Source organism: Beta vulgaris, chromosome 6 (assembly GCF_026745355.1).
Source record: "Beta vulgaris subsp. vulgaris cultivar EL10 chromosome 6, EL10.2, whole genome shotgun sequence".
NCBI classification, from domain to species: domain Eukaryota; kingdom Viridiplantae; phylum Streptophyta; class Magnoliopsida; order Caryophyllales; family Amaranthaceae; genus Beta; species Beta vulgaris.
In genome coordinates, this window is record NC_079207.1 from 20,827,157 (window position 1) to 20,834,835 (window position 7,679).

Consider the following 7,679-nt stretch of genomic DNA (forward strand, 5'->3'; position numbering starts at 1 on the left):
CTCCCCAAATCGCCCTGACACTGGATAGTTGCTCAGTTACCTGAGCCTGAAATTGGGCGTGAGGGAGGTAACCCTGTCCTGCTGATACTGCTGGTGGTACTGCTGAAACTGTTGGTATTGGAATTGTGTGGCTGTGGTGAGGCTGTGGCTGTGGTTGTGGCTGTGGCTGTGGCTCTCTCTGACCTAACTCCTCCGCCACCACGGTGGCATACGTCTCATCAGGGGAAAGGAAGAGCTGCTCATGAGTAGTCTGATCTGTAATGGCTACCCGCGCTTGCGGTAAAGTCATATACCTAACATTCCTTGCCCCAAAGAGCCACACATATTCGTCTCATTGCCTATGGTTGTGAAGTTAAGCATAGTAATACTCCTCAAGGCAATGGTATCATAACAGTTGGAACACGAGAAAGCCGACTACTAGCAGTCCCTAAGGGGGTCAATATGGGCTCGCCCTTCCTATCCACAGGCACCTGGACACCTAAGTGGGATGCTAAAAGGGTGATCATACCCCCCATACTCAACTTCCCAGATGTCTTCCCCTCTGCCGACTGGGCTAAGCACTTATCTACCCAAATTTTGACCCAATCTGGACACCCCTCCCCTGTGGTGTCATAGCCCAAAGACATTTCAAATCAAATTCCGGTAAATTGGTGGGCTCACCTGCACAAAAGACCGTCATGGACAAAAGACGGTGCACATATCGTAAGGCGGGTGGGGAATGGCGCTGCTCTTACAGTGGCTATGCCACGTGCCACCACCAGTGATTTTGTACCAAAAGACAGCAGGGTTATAGTTCTCCGTCTCCGAAAAGTCTTCCTCAGCCAAAAAATCCCAATCAAAAGCAGTTTCTATCTGAGCATATGTCATCTTATATGGGTGATCATTAAGAGAAAAAGTAATATATGCAGATTCATCTTCAGTTTCGGGATGTTTTTGCAGGGTTGAAAGAAACTCCAGGGTATACCTTTCGTAAGTGCGGGCTCTCTTCCAAAGAAAGTCTTTGAGGCCAACTTTGTTAAGAAGATATTCAACTGAGCTAGCTAACCCCAATTTTTCTAGGGTAGGATAGTCCGCAAACTTAGTTTCTTGTATTGTCCTCCCCGGTCTATCAAGGCGGTCCCAACGTCTCTTAGCATGGTCACTAAGCTTCTTAAGGCCACGGGAGTTAATGTGGGGGACGGATTCGGTTCGGCTTCTTTTGCTCATGGTTCTTTCAACTTAGGAGAACTATCAACAGTAGGGGTTAAACACAAGAACACCAACAATGACACTCTTACACTCCAAACACCCTCCACACAACAATAACCAACCACCAATTCCCAAATGAGTTCAACTATCACACCAACAACACCAAACAACTCAACAATTCCAATCAATCACTACAAACAATGACTCAATCAAACTACAACTCTACAATTAAGCAAGAATGAGATATTTCAAGCAAAATCAAAGAGAAGTAGAAAAGAGAATGTTATACCAAAATGTAGGTCAAGTAGTGTTGTGTAGGATGATTAGAACTTGTGAATAGCTTCCTTAACATGTAGAATGATCCTCCAAGCTTCAATTTGGATGGTGGTGCTCAAAATCAAAAACCCCCAAATTCTAGGGTTTGGTAGAAGGTGTGAATTTTCAGAAATTTTGGAGTGATTATGATGTGAAGGAGAGTAGAAAATGTAGAATTTGTGTTGAGAGAGAAAGAGGAGAAGAGATTGGAGGTGAAGATTGGAGTGTGGGAGATGAAAAGAGGAGTTTGAGTGAGTTTTGAGAGTGAGAGAGTGATAGAGGAAGGAGGGGGCTCGAATGAATGGGGTTAAGGGAGAAAAAGAGGGTTTAAGTGAGCTGCTAGTAAAGAAAAACAGACGTCTGTCGCGAGTCGCGATCAGTGTCGCGAGTCGCGACCTGGGGTCATCGCGAGTCGCGATCACTGTCGCGAGTCGCGACCTGCACAGTCTCGACCTGCGATGTGCATTGCGGCTCGCGAGGGTCTTCTGTTTTTTTTTCTTTTGTCTCTTTTTCTTCTTTGATTTTCTTCCTAACTAAAGAACGTCCCTCATTTTTTTCTGTGCTCCCTCTTCACTCTTGTCCACCTATGACTCTCATTACTCTTTCATGCTCTCTCTCTTTTTTTTTTTTCACATCAATAACCAATTCACTCATCCACATTTCACTCACAACTTCACAAGTTTCAAGCTTTTCTTCTATTCCTGCAAAACGAAAAACCAAAAGCATAATATCTTCTAAAAACCAAACGAAACTAATTTTTTTTACACTATATACAACAAGCTCGTTTATTTACCGTCGTCGACACGACCTACAACCATATGGCCTAACCATAGTCTGGGTCGCCGAGAGGAACATCCTCGGCTCCAACATGCTTGAATCCTTCAAAGTATGGCTTAAGCCGCTGACCATTGACCTTCAAAATTTTGGATGTGGCTTCACTTTGGATTTCCACAGCTCCATGTGGAAACACTTTCATAACAATGAATGGCCCGATCCACCTAGAACGCAATTTCCTGGAAAAAGACGTAGGCGGGACTGAAACAAGAGGACCTTTTGGCCCACCTTGAACTCTTTTCTTATAATCAGCTTATCATGCCAGCCTTAGTCCTTGCTTTATAAATTGCCGCGTTCTCATAGGCCTCGTTCCTTATCTCCTCCAACTCTTGCAATTGTAACTTCCGGTGCAATCCAGCTTCATCCAGGGCCATGTTGAAGCTTTTGACGGCCCAGTATGCTTTGTGCTCAAGCTCTACTGGAAGGTGACATGGCTTTCCAAACACCAATCGGTATGGTGACATACCAATGGGGGTTTTATAAGCTGTCCTATATGCCCATAATGCGTCTTCCAATCGCAAGCTCCAATCCTTCCTACTTGGATTCACCGTTTTTTCCAAGATCGATTTGATTTCTCGATTAGATACCTCCGCCTGGCCATTTGTTTGTGGATGGTAGGCCGTTGAGGTCTTGTGAGTCACATGATATTTTTTTAGCAGTGCACCAATGGTTCGATTGCAAAAATGGGTTCCCTTGTCACTAATCAATGCTCGTGGAATTCCAAATCTGCAAAATATGTTAGATTTGACAAAATCTGCAACCACTTTAGCATCGTCAGTACGAGTGGCCTTAGCCTCCACCCATTTTGATACATAATCCACTGCTAAAAGAATGTACAGGAAACCAAAAGAGGTCGGGAAAGGTCCCATAAAGTCAATGCCCCACACATCAAAGATTTCACAGTATAAAACCGCACTTTGAGGCATTTCATTTCTTTGGGATATATTCCCGACCCTTTGACAATTATCACAAGATTTGCAGAAATGAAATGCATCCCTATGAAGACTCGGCCAATAAAAACCACATTCCAATACCTTTCGTGCTGTCCTTTTTGCTCCAAAATGACCTCCACATGCATGGGAATGACAAAAGGTAAGGATAGAAGTCACCTCTTCATCAGGAATACATCTCCTTACTATTTGATCTGCACAGTGCTTCCAGAGATAAGGCTCGTCCCATACATAATGCTTGGCATCGCTCTTGAGCTTATCTTTCTGTGCCTTGGAAAAATGAGGAGGAAAACAGTTAGAAACAAGAAAATTGACAATATCGGCATACCATGGGTGTAAGCATCCTAGGACCATCAATTGCTCGTCTGGAAACTCTTCCCGAATAGGCTCTTGCCATGGCTTCTCCGAACTTGGTTCTAGATCATAAGAGGATACCAATCGACTCAAATGGTCTGCAACCAAGTTCTCAGTTCCTTTCTTGTCTCGAACTTCCAAATCAAACTCGCTCAATAAGAGAATCCACCGAATTAGCCTAGGTTTGGCTTCTTTCTTCGCCATTAAATGACGGAGAGCTGCATGGTCAGTGAAAACAATTACTTTCGTCCCGAGCAAATAGGATCGGAATTTTTCCATGAAAACACCACAGCTAACAACTCCTTCTCAGTCGTGGAGTAATTACGCTGGCCTCATTTAGTGTCATAGAAGCATAATAGATGGCATGTGGCACCCTTCCAACTCTTTGTCCTAGCACTGCACCTACGGCATAGTCGCTTGCATCACACATAATCTCAAATGGAAGGGACCAATCTGGAGGTTGAATGATAGGAGCCGAAACTAGCCTCCCCTTCAAATTCTCGAATGCCTTCTTACATGCTTCATCCATCACAAACTCTACATCTTTTTGTAACAACCTGCAAAGAGGAGATGAAATCTTCGAGAAATCTTTTATAAACCTGCGGTAAAAACCTGCATGACCAAGAAAAGAACGGATTTCTCGCACATTAGTAGGGTAAGGTAAGGACTGAATAGTATCAATTTTTGCCTTATCAACTTCTATACCCTTCACAGAGACGACATGACCTAACACAATTCCCTGCTCAACCATGAAATGACACTTTTCAGAATTAAGCACAAGGTTAGTTTCAATACATCGTTTCAAAACCATAGTCAAGTGCTCCAAGCAATTTTCAAAGGAGTTTCCATGCACGGTGAAATCATCCATGAAAACTTCGACAAATCGCTCCATGTATTCTGAAAAGATACTTACCATACACCTCTGAAAAGTCGCAGGGGCATTGCATAGTCCAAAAGACATCCTCCGGTAAGCAAACGTGCCAAAAGGACACGTGAAGGTTGTTTTCTCCTGATCCTCCGGCGCTATGGCCACCTGAAAATATCCAGAATATCCATCTAGGAAGCAATAATAAGCATGACCAGCTAATCTCTCAAGCATCTGGTCAATAAAAGGCAATGGAAAATGATCCTTCCTAGTTACCGCGTTAAGCCTACGGTAATCAATGCAGACTCGCCACCCATTTTGGACACGGGTGGGAACTAAGACACCATCTTTGTTCTCTACAACTGTGACTCCAGACTTCTTTGGAACAACTTGGGTCGGACTAACCCATTTGCTATCGGAAATTGGAAAAATCATACCAGATTGGAGAAGTTTCAGAATCTCGGCTTTTACCACCTCCATCATAGGTGGGTTAAGCCGCCTTTGAGGCTGTCGCACGGGCTTTGCATCATCCTCCAACAAAATCCGGTGCATGCAAGTGGTTGGGCTTATTCCCTTGATATCTGCTATAGTCCACCCGATCGCCTCCTTATGCTCTTTTAGCACCTCGATGAGTTTTCTTTCCTGTTCCTGGGAGAGCTTGCTTGATATAATCACCGGTAGTGTATCTCCATCTCCAAGGAATGCATACTTCAAATGCTCAGGCAATGATTTCAGCTCAACTACGGGTGCCTGCAAAATAGATGGTAAAAGCTTCCCCGGAGGGATAGTCAAAGGCAAAGGACCCACAAAGGAAGGAACGAGTGGAAAAGTCACATGTTCCTCCAAAGCCTGGACTGTTTCCTGCAAGTTAGCACTTAAAACATACTCAACATCATTTCCTTCCAAGCTATGTTCAAGAGCTACCTGCAAAGAATCTTCTCCACCTATATCGAAAACATCCTGCGAATATGAATCAATGACATCTATGGAGTAACAAGAGTGGTCATCTCTCGGGAATTTCATGGAATCGTAGATGTTAAACTCTACAAGGCTTCCATCAAATTCCATCGTAAGACATCCACTATGCACATCAATTTTTGTTCTAGCAGTTTTTAGAAATGGCCTTCCTAACAAAATAGGAGTAGCGTGCTTGTCATGCTCCATATCTAAAACATAAAAGTCAGCAGGAAAGATTAACTTATCGACCTTAACCAACACGTCTTCTACTATCCCTTTCGGGTAAGCATTAGAGCGGTCAGCTAACTGAATCACAACACCAGTTTCATGTAGGGTGCCTAGTTTTAAAGACTCATACAAAGAATATGGAATAACATTAATCGAAGCCCCTAAATCTAGCATAGCCCTAGGAAATGTGGTGTTCCCAATCACGCAAGGGATAGCGAACATGCCCGGATCACTGCACTTCGGAGGAAGTGCCTTTTGGAACATGGCAGAGACATGCTCGCTAACCTTTACCTTTTGGGCTCCCCTTAACCTTTGTTTCCTTTTTGTTGTACACATTTCTTTAAGAAATTTAGCATACCTAGGAATTTGCTTTAAAGCATCCAAAAGGGGAATATTTACCTCACACTTACGGAAAGTCTCATAAATATCACGATCACATTCTTTTTTCCGAGTATCTCGCAGTGCTTCTGGAAAAGGAGGAGTTGGCTCATAAAGTGGTGGAGGTGGTGGTTGCTTGGACTTCTCATGAGATGTGGAAGGCTCAGGTTCGGGCTCGGTTCTGGCTCAGGCTCCGGCTCTGGCTATAAACAACAATCTCCTCCTCGACCTCTTTATCTCTTCCTTTTATCTCTTTTCCGCTCCTCAAAGTGATTGCACTTGCATTTTGTTTCGGATTAAGCTCCGTTTGAGACGGTAGCTTTCCCGAATCTCGCGCCTCTAATCGGCTCACTGCTCCAGAGACCTGACTCATTTGTTGCTCCAGATTCTTGATGCTCGATCGGGTCTCCTCCTGAAATTGAACCATATTTCCCTGCATGTTAGTCACATTTTTAGTTAAAGCATTAATCATATCTTCAGTTGACATGCTGGTACTCGGTCCCTGTACTTGGCCTTGTGGCCTAAAATGTGGAGCTCCTTGCTCCTGGTGTCTCGGGTAAGGAGGTGGAGGACGGTTATACTGGTGCGGTCCCTGCTGGTTTCCCGAAACATTACCATATCTCAAATTGGGGTGATCTCGCCAGCCAGGATTATATGTATTGGAATATGGGTCATACCGCTTCTGAAAACCTTGGCCCTGAAATCCGGCCGCCTTCACCTCTTCACTCGTTCCTCCTGCAAATGAGGACAAAAATCTGTGGAATGATTTAAAGAGCAAATGCCACAAGCTTTCACATGTTGAGTATTCTTGTCTTTTGTCATGAATTCCCGAACCATAGATGTCAATGCTTGCACTTGATCCTCTAATTTAGAAGTTCCAGGACTTTCGGTAGCCATACGACGAGCCCTGATCTTCTAGTGAATTGTCTCGAGCCCTCAGCTAGCTCGTTTATCAAATCTTTAGCAGCTTGTGCAGTTTTATTCACAATTGAACCTCCACTTGCTGCATTAACCATTCGTGCATCTTCACCACTTAATCCATTATAGAAGTAAAGCACTAAGTCTTCATCTGCATAGCCATGATAAGGACAACTAGCACATAACTTCCTGAATCTAGCCCAGTACTCATAAAAGGTTTCATCACTCTTTTGCTCGATGTTGCTTATCTCCTTTTTCAACACCGAAGACATTGAAGTCGGGAAATATTGCTCGAGAAAAGCCTTTTTCAAATCAGCCCACGTAGAAATGCTACCCGGTGGAAGGTAGTATAGCCAATCATTTGCCGCACCTTTTAATGAGAATGGAAATGCCTTGAGTTTCACCTTTTCTTCCGACACGCCACTTGGTTTCATGCTGCTACACACCACATGGAACTCCGAAAGATGCTTATTCGGATCCTCACCATTTAGCCCATAGAATGTCGGAAGCAAATGTATTAATCCGATTTCAGCTCAAAATTTTCCCCTTCATCTTCTTGTGGGAATGTAATGCATAAAGGTTGCTGATCAAGGTTAGGAGCTGTGAGCTCCTTCAATGTGCGTGGCTCGACTCTCGGAGGCATCTCTTCTTCTATTTCGATAGCAAAAGGAAGCTCCTTAAAGTTTTCACGC

At 43.9% G+C, this 7,679-nt stretch overlaps 1 pseudogene; it reads right to left on the reverse strand.

Annotated features, from left to right (window-relative positions):
* Positions 1–371: 371 nt before the first annotated feature.
* Positions 372–7,421, reverse strand: LOC130591785 (uncharacterized; annotated as a pseudogene).
* Positions 7,422–7,679: the final 258 nt, after the last annotated feature.